Source organism: Siphateles boraxobius, unplaced genomic scaffold, assembly GCF_051911475.1.
Source record: "Siphateles boraxobius isolate OS27281-9 unplaced genomic scaffold, OSU_SipBor_1 1, whole genome shotgun sequence".
In the NCBI taxonomy this organism is placed as follows: domain Eukaryota; kingdom Metazoa; phylum Chordata; class Actinopteri; order Cypriniformes; family Leuciscidae; genus Siphateles; species Siphateles boraxobius.
This window is the reverse complement of record NW_027508699.1, coordinates 1,980,187-2,000,876: the sequence shown is the minus strand read 5'-3', so window position 1 is coordinate 2,000,876 and position 20,690 is coordinate 1,980,187. Positions and strand designations below refer to the sequence as shown.

The following is a 20,690-nucleotide window of genomic DNA, read 5'->3' as shown; positions in this document are numbered from 1 at the left end:
TATCACCGTTAATCTATTCTCAAAGTTAGGTTGGGAGCTGGGTCTATACAACGCAAGCCTCTGATCGATGCTCCTGCTCCGAGTCCCAGCCTTAATAAACAGACCGTGAACTCACAACTTTTCCTTTTGTCCTTTATCGGGCACCATAGCGCGACGTCCTATACGCATCTGTGCGTCATTCGGGATGTCAAAGCGATTTGAGCAGAGGAGGTAAACATGGAGTGGAAAACACAATCTAAAGCTTGGCTTTATTTTACTAAACGAGACAAATTACATTGTTTGCTGTTTGCAATAACAGGGTTTTTCCTGCATTGATTTTTTTTTTTACCGCCCGCCAAAACTAATTTTTTTTCCGCCAAAGTCTTATTTGATCGGTGAGTAATGTAGATGAATTGCTGCACTTGTGACAGGGCACATGTTTAACTGATAGAACGAGCAGAGAGAGACCCGGTCGCGCGCGCGCACTCTCTCACTTCGGAGCCAGTGAGTCTCTGCTGAAATCTCACGGCTGGAGCTGATCAGCGGCAATTAGTGAGGCGTATAAGTTGAGCCAGTGAAGTGCTCTCGCTCTCTCACGTTGTTCCTTGATGGCTCGCGTCAGACTGTGTGGACTACTGTGTGATTTATGGTGTGGATCGCGGCGGGACGTGTTGATCTTGACTTCTCCCCGCGCTGTGCGTCTGGTGACTTTGTGAAGGCACAAGGCAGCCGTCGGACCTGTGTGTGTGTGCCCAACCAGCTGGAAGTCGGCGTGGTGAGCGGCGGGAAGACCTCCGCGTGTGCTTCATTAACGTGGTGGGGGCCGTGGAGATTGTGTATTGTGTCACATATTTTCTGCTGAATGTTTGCTCACTCCTAGACATATCAGGGACGCAACAAAAGTGGGGGCTCGTCCGGGATTATTATTTTATACTGGAAGACCAGGATGCTTGATTCATGTTTCATGTTGAATGTATGGTGATTTAAGCTTTATATTATATTTGAAATTTTTGTTTTGTTTTTTGTTTGCTGTTTATAGTAATGTAATGATAGTTACCCCGAGTGAGTATCCACTTGACTGCTTCCTCAGCTTAGCACAGGGTAGTGTCCAGCTGGGCTGAAGCAGCCTTTCCATCGGGCACTAATTTATTATTTTGCCTTTGTTCTTTTTGGAAGTAAATCCTGGGCGGAGACTGCGTTCTCCAAAGGGGGCTGGTGTTTCAGGGTTTCGACCGCTGATGTACTGCCTGTAAGTCGCCTCGAGCCCGGCACGCTTCTGAAGATAGATAGGTAAGTTTGATGAGGCAGGTGCTGAGGAAGTTTGTTTTGTGGAGGGAGGCGATTGCTTTGTTAGAGGGGTTAATATCGAGCATTGGGTTATCTTCCGTGTGGTGATATTGTGTGTATTTTGTGTTGTGGCCATGGCAACTTTTGACTTAAATGTTTTTGTGTCCCGTCCAGATTTGAACCAGTTGGATAAATGCAAGAAAACTGAACTCCATGCCATTGCAAACCATTATGACATCTCTGCGTCAACTTCTTTAGTGAAAGCTGAACTTAAAGCTGTAGTTTTGGATGGACTCATCGGTAAAGGAGTTATCATATTACCGGTTACTATGAGCAATCCTGGCTCAGGGCTGAGTGTGGGGGGGGACCAACTTGGTAATGGGACTCCTACTGGTCAACAGGGAGTACCGACAAGGAAGCCTGTAACGATACCTAATTTTTTGCCATTCTCAGTTGAGTCATCTCCTGGCTCTAAGCAGGATAGCCGGTTAAAAGTTCGTCTGTTGCGGCTTCGGATAGAGAAGGAAGAGAGAGCAAGGGATTTCCAACTTCGTCGAGAGCTGGAACTGAAGAGGCTAACAGCAGAGACTGAAACGAGTAGGGAACTGGAACTTAAGAAAATAGAAGCAGATACAACGTTTAAAATGAGACAACTGGAATTACAAACCAATGTTGACGCTGCTCGCCCCGTTACTCCTGCTAGTGTATTCCCTCCACAGTCTGCTAGTGAGTATGATGTGAGCAAATATATTTCTCTGGTGCCTGTTTTTCGCGAGGCCGAAGTGGAAGCCTATTTTGGTGCATTTGAACGTGTTGCTGGAGCTCTACGCTGGCCTAAAGAGGTGTGGGCCATCTTACTCCAGTGTAAATTGACTGGTAAGGCCCAGGAAGCTTGTGCAGCATTGTCTGTAGAGGATGGGTTAAATTATGATTGTGTTAAGAATGCTATTTTGAGAGCTTACGAGTTAGTGCCGGAAGCATACCGACAGCGTTTTCGCGGCCTACGGAAAGCTCAAGATCAGACTATTAAACAGTTATTAAAATTATTTAATACAAACTAAATTTATGAATGTGTCATTAACTATAGTTACAGTACAGGAATTTCATAAATCGCCATACATCTTTCTGTTAAAACAGCCTACTGTAACTCAGTTATTTTTGTCCAAATCCCTTATTGAGATCATAAAACACTCTTCATTTAGCCTTCAACAGCATCTTCAACTAAACAATGCACAGTCATTTAAGACAATATATATAGCCTATTTTTTCAAATAAACAATTTAATACTTTCGCTCCACCAGTTTTATCAAAAACTCATACAGTGATAATACATTAATTAAGTCATAAACATTTCCAATAATTTTTATTTTGTAACCCTTTTCTGTTTGCAACAAAATAATAAAGTACCCTAGCATTGATTTCGTCCGAGGAAAATAATTACACGCATGCTCAGTATCTCCAGCTCATCGGTTCTCAGCATGTTGGACGCGTCCGAAAGAAACCGTTTTCGGTTTAGTCAGTGAGTGTACTGGTGATTTGATTTCGAAAAACGTGCTGCAGGCGCTGTACCTGTGCGTTCGGTTCGTCAGTACGCGCATGCGCAGTATCAGCTGCTCGTGCTCATCACTTCTCTCCTCAGCACGTCTAAGTTCAATGGACTGTTGGATTTACTGGAGTAAAATATACTCCGGGATATTGGTTTATTTCGAGTCCGAGGGACTGTCAGGCATGTCTGAAAGGGAGTAACTTTAGTAACTTGTGGATCAGCACTGACGCAAGACTCGAACTGTTTCGAACAATTCAGTCCGATTTACTGTACTGGTTCGACTGGTTCAATAAAAAGAACCGGTTCAAAAGAACGATTCATTCACGAAGCGGCCATCACTACTATTGGTGCCAATAATGCAGTTCCAAAATGTTCAGCAGTAATAAATGCTAAACATCTGACAGCATTAAATGCTTTTTTTTTGGTTATGATATTCTCATTATCAACAATGAGCTGGTAATAGCTGATCTCACTCTATCTTGCCTTCTCTACCACAACTATTGTGTTAATCACACAATCAGGATAGGCAACAAAATGCTAGGACAAAGAGACAGTTGACCAATAGAACAACTAAAGCAAACACTGATCACCACAATGGTGACTTCAAATGAAACAAATATCAACATCTAAACCTCTGTTAATTCTCACTAAGATCTTCTGTAGACGTCTGACAGAAATAGTCAAAGTATCTGTATTTTATGTCTGTGATTAAAGGAAGCACAAGTGTCTGAGCAGGTAAGTTTTTCCTTCAGATCTGGTTTCTCTCACAATCCAAAGATGTGTGATTTACAGATGTGTCTTTTGTGTTCATGATTTTTGGACAAACACAAACTGTCTGTGAGTTGCTTTGCAATTACATTGAAATAAACATGAGTTTTAATTGAATGCATCCTGAGAGTGTTTATTTGGTCCAGAAACGGTATAAATTATATATAAATGAGACCATAAATTATGTTGAAAATATGTCCACAATGGCCACATTTACTAGTTTTTAATCTTGTACAGAGGTTCCATGAACGTCTATATGAGACGTCCAGAACACGTCATAAAACCTTTCATTCTGGCTCCTCAGTGGACGTCTTTTCAACGTACGACTTTTGTGACAAAGACGTTGAAAAGACACTTTTTGGACAACATCTTGTTCAGTGGGTTATGACTATTTTTTTCCACACAGTGCTATCAGGAACCAATAAGAGAATCGTTAAAGAATCGGATTGATAAGCAGAATGGTCAGTGGCTTTGATATTGATAAAATCTTATCAATACCCATCCATAACTGGTGTTGAAACAAATTAACTTACCCCAAATGATCCAGAACAGATCTCTCTGCACTCTTGCATGGCAATCACAACAAAGGCCGTCAGAGAGACATCAGCATCTCTGCCTCGTACATCACCCTGGAATAAAGCACACATAAACAGACTATACCACAAAACATCATATTATGTGTTTTTTTATCATTCAAAAACAATTTGAGGTAACGCTTGAATTTACAGCCCGGAAAGTAAAATTAATTTACTGCGTAACTTTCAGTAATTATAGTTTACCTATAAAGTATGTGCATGTACACTGCAAAAGAGATGTGTCAAAAAACAACACATGTGACTGTGTAGATAGCATTTTGACACATGTTGTGTAGATTTTTAACACACAATGTGTGTTAAAATGTAACTGGATAGAATAGTCAAGTCAAGTCAAGTCATCCTCATTTATATAGCGCTTTTAACAATGTAGATTGTTTCAAAGCAGCTTTACAGAGATAAAGATATAATTTAAGGTAACAGAGATTGGTTTGGTTTTATAGTGGCTCTTGAAAAATGTTTTTTCCAGCTAAAGTTAGTTTTGATTGATTCACTTCCGTCTAAATGATCATTTGTTATTAAATTAGGGGCCGCTAAGACGACACCGTTCTCTCTAAACAGACTTTAAACGTGAACCTGTGATAGACGCTGATGGCGTTCACATGTGCATTAAGAATTGATTCTATAGTTATGTGTGTTTGAATATATGTGCGCAGGTTTGTAATTCCTTACAAACCATGCCTAAACAAACTACTTGTCTATAAATTTTGATGCAGAATTTTTATTTTATCTTATCACTTTGGGTAGGTACGCGAACCGAAAAATTCCACAACGCTTTATCTGTAGAGTGGTATAGGGATCCTCCATAGGGAGAGGCTAGTCGGCACTTCAGCACTGCATTGTCATCGGGTTCCATGTGTTTTTAGTCTAGCTTTGAACTGACAGACTGTGTTTGCTTCCCGGACAATGTTAGGAACATTGTTCCAAAGTTTTGTTGCTAAATAGGAAAAGGATCTACCGCCAGCAGTCGATTTAGATATTCTAGGTATTATCAACTGGCCAGAGTTTTGAGATCGCAATAGACGTGAAGGACTATAATGCGTTAAGAGCTCGCTCAAGTACTGGGGAGCTAAACCATTTAGTGCTTTGTAAGTAATCAGCAATATTTTAAAATGTATACGATGTTTAATAGGGAGCCAATGCAGTGTTGACAGAACCGGGCTAATATGGTCGTACTTCCTGGTTCTGGTAAGAACTCTAGCGGCTGCGTTTTGAACTAGCTGTAGTTTGTTTATTAAGCGTGCACGGCAACCACCCAGTAGAGCATTACAATAATCTAGCCTTGATGTCATGAACGCATTAACTAGTTGTTCCGCATTTGTCAATGAGAGCATATAACGTAATTTAGATATATTTTTAAGATGGAAAAATGCGGTTTTACAGACACTAGACACGTGACTTTCAAATGAAAGATTGGTATCAAAGAGCACACCCAGGTTCCTAACTGACGACGAAGACTTAACAGAGCAGCCATCAAGTGTTAGACGGTATTCTAGGTTATTACGTGTGGAAGTTTTTTGTCCAATAATTAGAATCTCTGTTTTATCAGAATTTAGTAGTAGGAAATTACTAGTCATCCAATTTTTAATATCAACTATGCATTCCGATAATTTTGTGAATTGGTGAGTTTCGTTAGGTTTGGAAGAAATATAGAGCTGAGTATCATCAGCATAACAGTGAAAGCTAATTCCATGTTTCCTAATGATATCTCCTAAAGGTAGCATGTACAGAGTGAACAGCAGCGGTCCTAGTACTGAGCCTTGTGGTACACCATACTGAACTTTTGATCGATAAGACATCTCTTCATTTACTGCTACAAACTGATAGCGGTCAGATAAATATGATTTAAACCATGCTAGTGCAATTCCACTAATGCCAACATAGTTTTCTAGTCTATTTAAGAGAATGTTGTGGTCAATGGTGTCAAATGCAGCACTAAGATCAAGTAACACTAATAGAGAGATACAACCACGATCGGATGATAAGAGCAAATCATTTGTGACTTTAATGAGAGCAGTCTCAGTGCTATGGTGCGGTCTAAATCCTGACTGGAAATCCTCGCAGATACCATTTCTTTTAAGAAAGGAACACACTTGTGAGGATACTGCCTTTTGTAGTATCTTTGACAGAAAAGGTCGATTTGAGATCGGCCTGTAATTGACTAATCCTCTAGGATCAAGTTGCGTTTTTTTAACAAGCGGTTTAATCATAGCCAGCTTAAAGGTTTTTGGTACGTATCCTAGAGACAAAGATGAATTAATGATGTTAAGAAGAGGATCTATGACTTCTGGAAGCATCTCTTTCAGTAGTTTAGTCGGTATAGGGTGTTACGACCCGTGAGGTCTATGTGTTGTGCTTGCGTTGCTGTGGGTGTGTTCTGTCTCTCGCCTGCAGGGGTGTACCTGTGTCTTAAACCTGATGCTGCGTGAAATCTCTGGGCTGGAGCTGATCAGCGGCACTTAGTGAGGCGTATAAGTTGAGCCAGTGAAGTGCTCTCGCTCTCTCACGTTGTTCCTTGATGGCTCGCGTCAGACTGTGTGGACTACTTTGTGATTTATGGTGTGGATCGCGGCGGGACGTGTTGATCTTGACTCCTCCCCGCGCTGTGCGTCTGGTGACTTTGTGAAGGCACATGGCAGCCGTCGGACCTGTGTGTGTGCCCGACCAGCTGGAAGTCGGCGTGGTGAGCGGCGGGAAGACCTCCTGACGTGGGAAGACCACGTGCTTCATTAAGTGGTGGGAGCCGTGGAGATTGTCTATTGTGTCACATATTTTCTGCTGAATGTTTGGTGTTAATTAATTTACTTTACATAATCTACCTCATATCATCTTGGATGAAAAAAGAGATCTCTTAAAATAAATACATTAACTTGATACGTGTTTGAGTCATCCTTGGTTTTCTGTTGCACCCGGAGTATATTTATTTTGTTAGTCCCTCACTCCTAGACATATCAGGGACGTAACAAGGGTCTAACATACATGTTGTCGATTTAGATGAATTAACGAATTTGCAAAATTTTTCCTCTCCTATGGCAACAAATGAATCAAATTTTACCTCGGGGAGACTATAATGCACTCCCTGATGTGATGCTGTAGTAGACGGTTGCATAGTTATAATTTTGTCCCTAATATTATCAATCTTATAAGTGAAGAAGTTCATAAAGTCATTACTGCTGTGTTTCTTGGAAACTTCTGGGCTTGAAGCTTTCTTTTTCGTTAGTGTAGCCACTTTTTCAAATAAATACCTTTGATTATGTTTATTTTCTTTTAATAGGGTTGAAAAATAAGCAGATCTAGCAGCTTTTAAAGCATCTCTGTAAGCAATCGAGCTCTCCTTCCATGAAATCCGAAATACCTCTAGTTTTGTTTTCTTCCAGTTGCGCTCCATTTTTCTGGCTGCTCTCTTAAGGGCCCGGGTGTACTCGTTGTACCACGGTGTTGGACTATTTTCTTTAATCTTCTTTAAGCGCAACGGAGCAACTGTATCTAAAGTGCTGGAAAGGAGAGAGTTAAAAGTTTCTGTTGCAATATCAAGTTCTTCTAAGCTATCTGGGATGCTGAGACGATGAAACTAATTAGGAAGCTTATTGATAAAGCAATCTTTAGTGGCAGAAGTGATAGGTCTAACATACTTGTAACACGGAGTTGGCTTTGCAGCCTTGGCTAAATGTAATTTACATGAGACTAGATAATGATCTGAGATGTCGTCGCTCTGTTGCAGAATTTCAACAGCATCAACATTGATTCCATGTGATAATATTAGATCTAGAGTATGATTACGACAAAGAGTAGGTCCTGACACGTGTTGTCTAACTCCAATAGAGTTAAGAATGTCTTTAAATGCCAATCCCATTGCATCTTTTCCATTATCTACATGTATATTAAAATCACCAACAATTAGGACTTTATCTGCAGTCAATACTAATTCTGATAGAAAGTCAGCAAATTCTTTGATAAAATCTTTATGGTGCCCTGGTGGCCTGTAGACAGTTGCCAGCAGAATTCTCAAACTTGTTTATCGTTTACATTATATATTTTTACATTAAGCACCAACACTTCAAAAGAAATATATTTTAAACTAGATTTTTTAGTGGTTTTGAAAATATTACTATAAATTACAGCAACACCTCCCCCTTTGCCTTTCAGGCGAGGTTCATGTTTATAACAGTAATCATGGGGGGTGGACTCATTTAAAGTAATGTAATCGTTTGGTTTTAGCCAGGTTTCTGTCAAACACAGCACATCTAGGTTATAATCTGAAATCATATCATTGACCATAAGTGCTTTTGAAGTAAGGGATCGAATATTCAGCAACCCAAGCTTTATCGTTTGCTCATCTGTATTATATCTATTTTTTATTTGTTGAATATCAATTCCATTTTTAACCTTAGATCGGTTTGGACGTTTTTTGGATTTTCAAATTCGGGGAACAGACACAGTCTCTATATGATGATATCTAGGTGAAAGAGCCTCTATGTGATGGGATTTATCTGACCTTGGTGACGCGAGGCCGCTAGCATATGGTCGGTTTAGCCAGTTTGTCTGCTTCCTGACCTGAGCCCCAGATTGTCATGTTTTGTCTCTAAGACTATGAGCCAAATTACTAGAGAGAAGAGCAGCACTATCCCAGGAGGGATGAATACCATCTCTTTTCAACAGGTTAGGTTTGCCCCAAAAACTTTTCCAATTGTCTATGAATTCTATATTATTTTGCGGACACCACTTAGACAGCCAGCCATTGAGTGATGACAATCTGCTAACTATCTCATCACTCCTTCGAACAGGAAGGGGGCCAGACCAAATTACAGTGCCTGACATCGTACTTGCGAGTTCAAACACCTCTTTAATATTAATTTTGGTGATCTCCGACTGGCGAAGTCGAACATCATTAGTGCCGACGTGAATAACAATCTTAGGGTTAGGGTTAGGGTTAGGGCTAGGTAACCCTTTACGATTAGCATTAGCCAGCACTTTTAAATTTGCTTTGATGTCAGGCGCTCTGGCTCCCGGCAAAGTCAAGTCAAGTCATCCTCATTTATATAGCGCTTTTAACAATGTAGATTGTTTCAAAGCAGCTTTACAGAGATAAACATATAATTTAAGGTAACAGAGATTGGTTTGGTTTTATAGTGGCTCTTGAAAAATGTTTTTTCCAGCTAAAGTTAGTTTTGATTGATCCACTTCCGTCTAAATCATCATTTGTTATTAAATTAGGGGCCGCTAAGACGACACCGTTCTCTCTAAACAGACTTTAAACGTGAACCTGTGATAGACGCTGATGGCGTTCACATGCGCATTAAGAATTGATTCTATAGTTATGTGCGTTTGAATATATGTGCGCAGGTTTGTAATTCCTTACAAACCATGCCTAAACAAACTACTTTTCTATAAATTTTGATGCAGAATTTTTATTTTATCTTATCACTTTGGGTAGGTACGCGAACCGAAAAATTCCACAACGCTTTATCTGTAGAGTGGTATAGGGATCCTCCATAGGGAGAGGCTAGTTGGCACTTCAGCACTGCATTGTCATCGGGTCCAGGCGAAAGTCCTTCGTCAGATCTGGAAACGGCCTGGATCCAGCAGGCTGCGGGAATCTCAGATTAGATGGCAAACAAGTGACTATGTTGGCTGGTGTCCCTATTTTCACGTTCCGTGTAATAGAATCGCCAATAACCAGGGCACAATCAACAGAATTCTCAGTGGGTGTTTCACTGAGTGGGGCAAATCGATTTGTTGTGGTAATCGGAACGGAAGAGTGGTTTTTTGATCCGTGACTAGAGCGATCCCTCACTGTCACCCATTTGCCTGGCTGCACAGGCAATAATTCAGCCGGAACCGAATCATGTAAAGAGTTCACTATGCTAGGCGCATCCAAAGTACAATCTAAAACTCTAGCACACTTACTATCCTCAATTAAAGTTTGGATGCGTGTTTCTAATTCTGAAATCTTCTCCGTCAGCCTGACTGTTTCCTTGCATTTATCACATATAAACCCTATATTGCCGACGGGGAAGGCTATGCTAAACATGTAACATGAAGTGCAGGTGACAATAACAGGACAAGACATTACTCACCGTGTTTGTTGACTGATTCTTACTCACCTGGGCTTTTTATGAACTCAGAGGCGCGGGCGTGCGAGAGAAAAATAAATAAATAACTGAGCGCACGGGTGGCGCGTTAACAGGCTAGCGAGTTACTAGCGTGTTGTTCTAACAATAACGGAAGCTAGCGATGTCAGGTTAATCTGAGATGTTGTCTAAGCTGTATTTAGTAGTATAAACAACTAGAAATGGTAGTAAATGATGGTTCAAAACAGAAAGAAATACAAAGCTAATACGAGGCTTAGACGGAGCTAACAGCCTCGAAGCAAACAAAACACAGCAGGCAGCTAGGCAGACAGGAGCAATCGATCAGGATCAGGAACAGCAATCGAACAGCCTGGGTGGAGGGAAGTTTGTGTTTATGAAAATAATTATAGGTATATTTTATATGGTATCCCATAAAAAGCTCTAAAATAAATAAAACGTAATCTCGGTTCTCTCTAGAAAAGGGAACGAGTACTGCGTAATATCTTACGCTATGGGGAAAACCTCTTTTCCACGAGATATTGAAGCCAAAAATTATCCTTAATTTCGAATTAATGTAAAACGCGTTGCAGCAGCATGCAGACATAGGCAAGACGGCTTGTGTGCCTTGGCTGCCCTGCGGCAACAGCAGCAGCCTATCGAGAGAGTGCGTGACACCATATCCAATGGGGGCGCTTCGCGCCCACTTCGTCACGTCCTGCCGAAATAGGCGTGGCCTTGGCCTATAAATATAGTTCGACAGGAACTGTTTTTTCATCGCCGAAGTGAACCATAGCATGTTGTAAGCATGGCAAGATACGCAGTACTCGTTCCCTCTTCTAGAGAGAACCGAGGTTACGTTAGTACGTTAGGCCCAGCCTGCCGCCGTACAGATATCTTGCAAGGTAATTCGGCTAGACCACGCCCACGACGAGGCCACGCCTCTTGTGGAGTGCGCTCTGACACCCAAAGGACACTGCAGGCCCTTAGAAGTGTAAGCCAGCACTATGGCATCGACTATCCACCTGGATAGGCTCTGTTTTGATGCGGCTAGTCCCTTAGAACGCCCACTAAACAAAATAAAGAGCTGCTCAGTCTGTCTGAAATAGGGCTGGGCGATATATCGCACGATATTGTTATGCCCATCTCATCAGTAAAGCCGGTTCCTTGATTAGTAGTACAGCGGCATTTACTACACAGCACAAACTCCAGTGTTAAATTAACACTCAAGAGTGTTAAAGTTAATGAGATAATTAAGTGATTAATTTAGTGATGTTTGAGCATTATTGAAGACACCTGATGTTAACAAGCAGAATCACTGAAGGAGAAAATCACAAATTGTAAGCCACCGTTATGGCGATAAGTGTTTGCTTTAGTTGGGTTCTTAACCTTTACACATTCACATTAAATTTGTTTGGCTGCTGTTGTTTATTTATGTCAGTCAAATGAACAAAAAAAGTGTGATCTTATAGTGTTGAATATGTTCTGGCAACATCATGCTGTGTTCTGAAAAATGAATCTTATTGAGATAGTTTGGATTAACTTGTTGGCAATAACTTCTTGATTCTACAGCATATATGAATATAGGTATGTTTCTTACAATCCAAAATATTTAATAAACATTGTTCTAATCAAAACACTTTCAAATAATTTTATTTAGAAACACTGACATCAATAATCAGCCTGTGAATCTCAACAATGGTGACAATAATAAAGCATGTTGCAGTGACTGTCACCAATCACAACTCATTAATGGCTCCCATCATGCATTGCGATATGAATAAATTATGATCTGAATTTTCAATGTAATTTACTTTTCCTAACTGAATATTCTGTTCGTCACCATTGTTGAGATGCATAGACTGAATCTTGAAGTCTGTGAGTGCCTATAAGAATTTTTTTTTTTTGGTGACAATAATAAAGCATGTTGCAGTGACTGTCACCAATCACAACTCATTAATGGCTCCCATCATGCATTGCGATATGAATAAATTATGATCTGAATTTTCTATGTAATTTACTTTTCCTAATTGAATATTCTGTTCGTCACCATTGTTGAGATGCATAGACTGAATCTTTAAGTCTGTGAGTGCCTATGAGACATTTTTTTTCTTTTAGAAACAACTTTTAAGAAAACCTTTTTATTGTTGCTAAAATTCTGGATATTTATTCAGAATTACAGTTATGCTGTAACCAACAACATAAATCAAAATCATAAAGTTCCAATGATGATTGTCATAATATAACCAACACCACCAGATCACTTTTTCTTTGTTCATCTGGCAGTTATAACTCAGATACATCAGCCAAACAAAATTAAAGTTAATAATATTGGGGTCAAGACGCCAACTAAAGCAACCAATGATCGCCATAACGGTGGCTTACAATTTTAGATTTTCTCCTTCAGTGATTCTGCTTGTTAACATCAGGTGTCTTCAATAATGCTCAATCATCTCTCAATTAATCACTTAATTATCTCATTAACTTCAACATTCTTGAGTGGACTCATATACACTCCCAGGTGTGTTAATTTAACACTGGAGTTTTTGCTGTGTACAAAGAGCCGTAGTTAACTTACAAGCTGAGCCATATCGCATTAATTATCGCTTGCGATACGTCCGCGATATTGATGCGATATGGCTCAGCTTGTCAGTTAACTACGGCTCTTTGTAGTAAATGCCGCTGCATCTGAAAGCAGGTGATGGCGATTTACTACTAATCAAGGAACCGGCTTTACTGACGAGATGCGCATAACAATATCGTGCGATATATCGCCCAGCCCTAGTCTGAAACCAGACGAGCAGGACACATAAGTTCTCAGTGCCCTGACAGGGCAAAGGAGACTCGCGTCCTTCTCCTCATTGTAAACCGGAAGGGCGGACAGGGAAATGACCTGGGCCCTGAACGGTGTGTTGAGGGATTTAGGCACATACCTGTGCCTTGGTTTGAGTATGACCTTCAAGTCATTAAGCCCGAATTCCATACACGTCGCGCTCACCGAAGGCACTTGTAAGTCCCCTATGTCTTGAAAGACAAATGTTTCATGCTTGACAAATGTATTGGCTCGAATGGGGCACCTTTCATGGCTTCCAAAACCGTAGAAAGATCCCACTCAGGGACTGACAAGGGTCTGGAAGGATTCAACCTCCTAGTTCCCCTGAGGAATCGTACGACCAGATCGTTTCTCCCCAGTGGCTGGCCAGACGCAGGTTTAGTAAACGCTGCTATGGCCGCCACATAAACCTTGAGCGTGGATGGGGTCCTGCCCTTATCCAGTAGTTCTTGAAGGAAGGAGAGAACCTCCGTAACCCCGCAGTCTAGGGGTGAAAAGCCTTGAGCTTGACATCAGCCAGAGAACACAGACCATTTTGAGGAGTAGAGCCGTCTAGTAGATGGGGCTCTAGCCTGCACGATCGTGTTTAACACTCCCTCCTGAAGGTTAGCGTGTACCCGTTGATGGCCCATGCATGTAGGGACCATAGCTCCGGGCGAGGACACCAAATCGAGCCCTTGGCCTGAGAGAGGAGGTCTTTCCTCAGCGGTATTGCCACAGGGCAGTGCTGGTCAGCTGCATCAGGACTGGGAACCAAGCCTGGTTTTTCCAGAGCGGAGCCACAAGCAGCACTGAGCATCCGTTTTCCCTGATTCGTTCCAACACCTGAGGCAGTAGCGAGACGGGGGGAAAAGCATAGAGAGGGCAGCGGGGCCAGACGTGGGCCAGCGCATCCCTGCTCTTGGAGAAAAACTTAGGACAGTGAGCATTTTCTCGGGACGCGAACAGGTCCACCTGCGCTCTGCCGAATGTCTCCCGCAGCAGTTGGATAGTCTGCGGGTGCAGCGACCATTCTCCTGCTGGAACATTGTTTCTGGACTGTCTGTCCGGTCCCAGATTCAGGTGACCAGGCACATGCGCTGCTTTGAACGAAAGCAGATTGTGCTAATCTCAGACCAGGAGGCGTTCCGTCAGCCTGTAAAGGTTTCTGTAAAGGTCATAGACAGCGAGTCCAGTTCTGTGCCCAGAAAATAAATTCTCTGACTGGGAGACAGCTAACTTTTCGCCCAATTGACTGTGAGACTTGAGATTCTTGAGATGCTCCAGTAGTGCGGTCCTGTGTTCTATGAGCTCTGATTGTGACCGAGCTAGAATCAGCCATCATCCAAGTAGTTCAAGACTCGCATGCCCCGAAGTCTCAGGGGTGCGAGAACATCGTAAATGTACGGGGTGCCAGGGACAGGCCGAACGGCAGGACTGTGTATTGATATGCCTGGCCCTCGAAGGCGAATCTCAAGAATCGCCTGTGACGTGACATTATTTGTATTTGGAAATAAGCGTCCTTCAGATCTATTGACATAAACCAGTCCCCCTGGCGAACTTGTGCGAGGATTTTCCTGGTTGTAAGCATTCTGAACTGGCGCTTCACAAGCACTCTGTTCAGCTGTCGCAGATCTAGAATGGGTCTGAGACCCCGGTCTTTTTTCGGTTCCAGAAAATGTCTGCTGTATACACCCCCTTCGTCAGAGCCTGAGATAAAGGTTCTATGGCCCCTTTGCTCAGTAGTTTCGCTATTTCGGCCTGAAGTAGATGAGCTACCTCGTTCTTTACCGTTTCGACTCGCTCCGTGTAACGGCGGGGACGTCGAGCGAACTGCAGAGAATAGCCTCTTTTTATAGTGTTCAGCACCCATTGTGACCCACCGGGAAGCTTTGCCCACGCATCTGCATGAATAGCTAGAGGTAGAATGAGATCTGGGCTCTGGCCGCAACATAGTGGCGATCGGAGAGCTCCAGTGTGCTGAAGAGTAAACACTGTGTTCGCAGCATTCGAGGCGGGGGGCACACTGATCACAGCGGGCAGCCTGGCCGCGCTCGACTTCTCTGACAGTTTGTGGAGAGACAGCGAGCGGGGCGAACCCCTTGGGGTTTTGCATGTCTGTGAGGGAATGTGGGCGTGGGACAGCGGGCACACTCACTGCACTGAGAGCACCGTCGGCCTTGGCTGACTGAATGTGTGTTGGTTTCGTTTTTACAGAAAGTGTGTGTAGGAATGAGCACTGAGTCGTGGGCATTTCTATTACACTCACAACACCATTTTGGACTTCTGCACAATGATAGTGAGTTAAGCCACTACAAGATGATTATGTTCTAATCATCAATCAATTTATAGCATCTGATTGCATTTTCTCTTGCTGTTTTCAACATAACAAGCAGATACAGCTGGGCAGAGAACAACTAATGTTAAAAAGTCAAGTGCCCAAATAAAGCAAACATTGACCAACATAATGGTGACATCAAACCAAACTATTATTTTCAAATAATAAAGGTGATAATTGTTTCCTGTTGATGGTTTTACAATCATCATGAAATAGACTGAATCACTGATGTCTTTTGAATCTAACAATTGTGTTGTTCCATTAATATATTCATATCACAACCACTGTTACTGCAGCATGAGATCCAGCAATATTACAACAATCAGTTTGAAGATTTTAACAACGAGCACAAAAACACTAATCTGCCATGACACACACAGACGTAAAAAAATAAGCATATGAATCTCAACAATGGTGACAATAATATTTAGGTAAACAGATCAATTCAGAACATCACTGAAAAGCTTGCAACAAAAACAACAGCAAAAAATAAAAGCAAATATTTAGAATTAAACAAAATAATAGGACAATTCAGCTGCATAATTTATTAATGTTGCAATGCATGCTGGGAGTTTTGTACTATGCTGGTACCCAGCATGCATTGTAGCATTGTACTTTTGAGTATCACCATTGTTGAGATTCATACTCTGATTATTGATGTCTGTGTGTGTTATTGATAGATTTGATTTTTGTCCTCGTTTTTGTTAAAATCTTCTAATTGATTGTTGTAATATTGCCAAATCTCATGTGGCAGAAACACAGGGTTTAAGATATGAATATATAAATGGTACAACACAATTGTTAGAGTCAAAAGACAACAGTGAATCAGTCTATTTAATGATTATAAGACCATCAACAGGAAGCCATCATCACCTGATCTCATTTCACTTCAGCTTTCTTTACTGCTGCAAATGTATTTGACACACACACTGTCACAGCAGCCAAAAAAGACAAACGCCATAATAAGAGTTAATAGACCAACTAATGGAAACGCTGATCACTGTCATGGTAACTTCAAATTATACAGTTAAGCCTCTGATAATTCTCAATAAAACTTCTGCAGACATCTGACACAGATAAAGTGAGTCTGGTTAGTAATAAGTGAAGCTGGTAATGCTGTTTGTGGAGTTGTTTATTCCTCCTCTGCTGAGATCTTCCCAGATTTAATGTCTTCTTTTCTCTTCAGTGAATTTCATCTAAGACTGTGTCTGAAGTAAGTTGTAGTTCTTGTGTTTCTGCTCGTCTCTTTTTCTGTTCTCTACTTTCCTTCAGTGATTCTGCTTGTTAACAGGCTTTATTAAGGCTGCAATTACTTCATATTTAATATACACAGATTTTGTGGCTCAGATAAGGTACAGTTATGGTTTATTTCTTTGCTCTTGGCTGACATGTGGCATTGCTATGGCCTGCATGTGGCCCAGATCTGGCAAACAGGAGTGGGCCACCCAAGGGCCGTCATTCCACGCTGTATGTGGGCCATATCCGCATTCCACAAGTGCCAGACTTGGTCCGGCTCTGGGCCGACACAATGTTGCTATGTGGGTATGAAGTCATCAAGTCTGGTCAGTTGTCTTCCTTTACAGCAAATTTTGCCACTGACTCTTTTCCATAATTCCTTGTGGTTTGTTGTCCTGCGTGAAATTCTGATAAGAAAATAAAAAGGGCTATAATATCTTATCTAAGGAATCAGAGTAAAGTAATAGGTTCAAACATTTAAACTTTATATTGCATATATGCATCCAAATTATTCTACACCTGGCGTTTTTTCTTAGAAATCTTTTAAAATTTCTTTGAGAATAGATGGTATGGGGGTCCTTCACCATGCCTGCCCAGGTCCCCTGAAGATACAGTATAACATATTATTTTTACATCTTGTTTGATCATGTTTTAAGGAAACTTCTTTGCATACTCTACATCATATCTATACAGTACTTAAAACAACATCTCTACAAAGCTGAAAGTTATCCTAATGGTGAAAGCAGAGGTAAGGTAATGAGACAAAAACTGACAAGATCCACACACTTTGAATAATTAATTTGCATAATACATTTAATGTGAATGTGATTAGTAGATTTTGATATTTGCCTTGGAGCAAGCATTTGATGGGCTGACAATGTCCATACCTGGCAATGGGCCAAAAGTACTACAGACATCTGACAAACATACTACATAGTCATGTCAAGTACAAATTTACACCCAAATTATTGTAGCAACCAAAGATATGTTTAAGTCTTTCTTAAAAGAGTGACTCTTTCAATGACAAAAAGTGTAACTGACCCAGCATCATGCTTGTCCAAAGAGCTGCATGAGGCAAGAAGTCGGCCACCAAAGTGGAGATGAATGTCTCACTGTAGTATACATTTGGATCCCCTTTTTACCGAGAGGTGCAGTGCCTATGGCTTCAATGAAATGTCTGTGAAAAGTCTGACTGAAGGTGTCCTAAAATATGAAATTTTACATGATGTTTACATGAGTGATTTTAATCAGGTTAGCAGAAGACATTATTTCAAGACATTTTTCATGTTTACTGTGTACCTCAAGGACCTCAGGAACAATGCTGCTGTCATCAACAGCTGATTCCCCAATGGTGGTCAAGTCTGGATGTTGTTAAAGTGCACATTTTCAGAGCTGCATGGGCTTGAGAAGATGACAGTGCAATTAAGGATCATTTCATCAACTCAACGATAGAACTTGCTGTGGTCAAAAGTCTGAAAACATACATGGCCAACTTGTAGTTCTTGGGTGCACTGAGAGAGAAATAAAAATAACAACATCATCATGAATAATTTGCTGCCTTTAATTTGATTATCTGTTTTATGAATACAAGTTTTACTTACTGCTTTTTACACAGGAATTTAGCATTTTTCATTAAATGGCTTAGACAGCGGTGGACAATAGGAAGACTGAAGTCTTCAGTGGTGCCTTTCCCTGTCAATATTTTATAATAACTTTGGAGCAAGGCATTGAGGTTAGTTTGGCAGAAGAGAGTGAGCTTGCTTGCATGAGGACTGATGTTTTTGTGTCCATATTACTTGGCATGATCTGTCTAGAAAGCACTGATAAAATACATTATAGATGAGTTGGTGTGGTCACAGGTCACATACATAGCTGCTGGAAGAGGAGAGGAACCCTTATTTGGGTTTCTGACCACCAGCTTGTATACGTAAAAAAGGACCTGTGTTGTGTTTACTTTTCTTCACAATACTTCCTGTTGCATAAAGATATACTATGTCATCTTTACATCTTTAGTGGAATATCTTAATTAGGGCTGGGCGATATATCGCACGATATTGTTATGCGCATCTCGTCAGTAAAGCTGGTTCCTTGATTAGTAGTAAATTACCTTCACCTGCTTTCAGATGGAGCGGCATTTACTACAAAGAGCCGTAAGTTAACTGACAAGCAGAGCCATATCGCATCAATATCACGGACGTATCGCCAGCGATAATTAATGTGATATGGCTCAGCTTGTTAGTTAACTACGGCTCTTTGTACACAGAAAAACTCCAGTGTTAAATTAACACTCCTGGCAGTGCGAGTCCACACTCAAGAGTGTTAAAGTTCACTGTTAAAAAAATCCGTAAATTTAGGGGTCCCTTTACCGTGGATTTGCTACGGATTCGCTCCGTTTTGCGAAATACGGAAAGTTTGCTGTTGCGCAAGGCAGTATGGGTAGAATTTTCTCCCCCAGCCAGAATTTGCCGACGCCATTACACTCAGTGCGAGCCTGAAGTTCTGCGAGTCACATGGAAAGTTGGAAACAGGTTGGTTGTGTGTAATGAGAATAGGAATTGAGTGCCACCTCTCAAACAAAATATATTCAGTTAAACATGGTAAACACATGATAAGCACGTTTTCTGTTCATTTACGTCTGCATGGCGGGCGTTCTGTTCTGGCACCCCTCGCCAGACAGTCGCCTTTCCCCCATGAACAGTAGGACAAATTATTTGCTAGTTGGTTAATTTTGTCTCGAAGGTTTCTAGGTTTTTAGCAGCACTCCAACCGGAGCTATAACGTTACAGGGTACGTTAGTGTGGCTCGCAGCTGAGCACGGGACCTTTGCTGCTAGCTGCGTTATCATTAGCATGTCGGCTGCGCTTCCTAAGTACCTGGTACGTCAAAAGCCCATTTTTTGTTCCCCCTCGTACATTAAATTGGTCTCGATAGGCAGTTGGTAGTCGTGTGTGTTTCATGGTAACATTTGAATGTGTGCGTTTTGCGTTATTTTGAAGCGTGGGTGGACGACGGCCCGTTTGCCCAGCTAAAGTTAGCCCATAAGTTGGGCGCGCGCGCGTGCGTGTGTGTGTGTGTGTAAATTATTAGCCACGTGTGTGTGTATTGTTATAGCTTGCTGTGTTACGTTACCATACAACTGAAAATGGCAATAATTAAAAGGGGTGATGATTAAGTAATCAGATTTCCCCTGTGCATTAAAAGACTTTCCATTCCCCAAAGTGAAAAAAGCAGTGAGGAAAACATTGCAGCCCAAAGAGAGTGGTCCATGCAGCCCAAAGCAGATTGCTTATTTGAAGGTATCTGAAAAGTGAATGTGCTTCACTGTGCTGATCTGAATTTATTGTTTTCATATTGATTCCGTCTATCCTTCACTTGGCAAATTCAATCTCTTAAACATGTTGACTTGTAACATTTGTGGCTTTAACGCCCGGTCTTCGACTGATTACTTGAAACACTGCCGAACACACAGAAATAATAATAATGTATTTTTTTTATGTGGCCATAGGGATTGCAGAAGGAAGCTTAAAACATACAGTTGCCTCCCTTACGAAACAAAAATATATTGCAGTATATTGGAAAATATCATGTGATATATTAGGCAATATATTTCCATATATGGGATTTAGTATTTATATTTTCCAATATATTGCAATATATGCATAGACCATATATGTATATATTGATACATATAAAACAAATATATTGCAATCACTATATTTTTACATATAATAGTTTGTCTTTATATGCTTTAATATACTGCAATATATGTGCTATATATATATATATATATATATATATATATATATATATATATATATATATATATATATATATATATATATATACATATATATACTGTAGTTTTACGGAATTTTACTGTTTTATTTTGCACGTTTTTCATTTATATTTATATAATATTACATATTAATAAATAGATTAGCATTTATCCCTTACGGAACAAAAATATATGGGAATATACAGCAAAATATAATGAGATATATAACATAATCAATTTCCATATATTGGAAACAAGTGCTTATATTTTCAATATACTGAAATATAT

General features: G+C 40.7%; 1 long non-coding RNA gene across 1 annotated transcript; it reads right to left on the bottom strand.

Moving 5' to 3' along the window:
* Positions 1-16,987: 16,987 nt before the first annotated feature.
* LOC143749196 (uncharacterized) lies at positions 16,988-18,038 on the bottom strand. Its single transcript, XR_013206902.1, has 3 exons — positions 17,927-18,038; positions 17,147-17,229; positions 16,988-17,034 (listed from the first exon to the last, which is right to left on the bottom strand). It is a non-coding gene; the product is annotated as an uncharacterized LOC143749196 (long non-coding RNA).
* Positions 18,039-20,690: the final 2,652 nt, after the last annotated feature.